The sequence below is a fragment of the Dromiciops gliroides genome, chromosome 2 (genome assembly GCF_019393635.1).
Source record: "Dromiciops gliroides isolate mDroGli1 chromosome 2, mDroGli1.pri, whole genome shotgun sequence".
In the NCBI taxonomy this organism is placed as follows: Eukaryota; Metazoa; Chordata; class Mammalia; order Microbiotheria; family Microbiotheriidae; genus Dromiciops; species Dromiciops gliroides.
Genome location: NC_057862.1, coordinates 661,333,283 through 661,335,354, shown reverse-complemented (window position 1 = coordinate 661,335,354; position 2,072 = coordinate 661,333,283).

Sequence of the window (2,072 nt, the reverse complement as noted above, 5' to 3'; positions counted from 1 at the left end):
CATGAACTCTGATTCCCAGAATCCATCGGGAATATGCACATCCGTTCTACCGCGGGGTGGATTCTGGGAAACCAGAGTTTCGTCCCCGTGAACCCGTAGTAGTCCCCCAGCCTTCTGGGAATGTTAGTCTAGCCGCTATTTATGCCCTGGCCCTCTTCTTGGCCTGTTAGAGAAATATCAGTCAACTAATAAGCATTCATTCAGCGCTTACTACATACAAGGATCCGTCTTAAGGGATACAAAGACAAAAAGTTATAGTCCCTGTGCTTAGGGAGTTTACATTCCATAGGGGAAGATGTCCCTCTAAAAATGATTACAACTAAACAACTCAAAGAACCACCATGAGCAATACAATTACCACCCATGATTCCAGAGGATAAAGGATGCTGCAGGGTACTGTAAAAGGCTAAAATTCTAGCTAGTCTGTCTAAATATATCTAATGAGTGGTCACCAATAAATTATAAGCTTAGCAAGAGTTAGACTTTTAAGCATTTATTAAGGAGAATAAGAATTTGATAAAGAGAGAAAGAAAGGCCTGGATTCCTCTATTAAAGGGAGAGAGCATTCCTAGCTCTGCTCTCCGCCAGGAGTCCACACAAAAGAGAGTGAGCCAGCGTGCCAGCCTCCCTCTTCTTCCTCCCACCAGCAAACGTCACTTCCTAACATGGTCCTGCCCTCAGAGGCCCTCTCCCCATTTGGAGCTTTCCTATAGTAAGTCTCCAGCAGGTGGCGTCATTCCAATCGCTACAGTACCCACCTCTGAATAGAGGTGATAGACTCAGTGTAGAATGAGAAATACTTTGTTGGACCAAGCCAACAACCAGGAAATTTGTTTTAATGATGAATGATTGTTTACAAGGATTTTGTTTTTCTTTCTCTTGCCTTGCCCCTCCCCCACCTTCCCATGGGATTAAGTGGGACAGGGGTGTAAGAAAATAGAGCACTGTCCTCTTGGGAGGGGGGGGCAGGGGCAAGGGAAATGGAATGTGCTATTCGAGGAACAGCATGAAGGCTTTTTGCAGCCTGCAATGAGTATAAAGGAATAACCTTTAACAAACCTGGAAAGTCATCCATGTCTAGGTCTCTCTTGTACTCCTATTTTGTGCTTCACCTCCCAAGTTCTGGCCACAGAGAGTGATATTGACCAGACCTGATCAGTTTCAACTATCCAGTCCACAGAGGGCTCAGAGATTCTTCTTCCCCCCAAACCCTTAGACTTTCTGAAGATTGGAAATGAAGCTGAAATACTTTGGCCAGCTCCTGAGAACACAGGACTCACTGGAAAAGACCCCAATGTTGGGAAAGATTAAGGCAAAAGGAGAAGGCAAAGGAAGAGGATGAGAATGATAGTATCATGGAAGCAACACACGTGTTGCTTGGACAGACTTTTAGGAGATAGTGCAGGTTTAGTGTTAGGAAAATTATAAATATAATTTAACATATTGTTAACAACAAAAATAATATCATTATATCAACACAGAGAAAGCTTTGGATAAAATACAATGCTCATTTCTGTTAACAAAAAAGAGGGGTGGAGGAAGGAGGAGAAAGAGAGCAATAGCAAACATAGGAATACATGGACCTGTTATGGGAGGATTATGGGCCCCGGTCACCCCAACAGTTGTCTGGGGAGGTCAAGGAACTTTTTCCTTGAAACCTCAGGAGTTTTCCCTTGAAATCAAGTAGGCCTCTCCTTGAGCTCAATCAAGGACGTACACACCCAAAAGAGATAAGCGGCACCAGATCAAACTGAGCGTGCTCCAGGACCACCACCCACCAGCCGACTGCTCCAACCCATCAGGACAGAGTTAATGCCCATCACCAGATTACACACAAGTGATCTCTCCTACCCCAGTGCAACTCCAGAGAACCACCCCCCCCCCCCAGCCCCTCACGCAATAAGGGACACTCTTACCCACGCCATCTAAACCCTATAAAAAGGCGCTCCTAGAGCGAGTTGAGGAGGAAAGCATTTTGTTTCTCCAAAAACCTTCCTCGCCGGCCAGTTTCTCTTGTACCCCAATAAACCTGTTCTTTTATTCCTAATTAGGTCTTGTGCGAGAGTGTAATT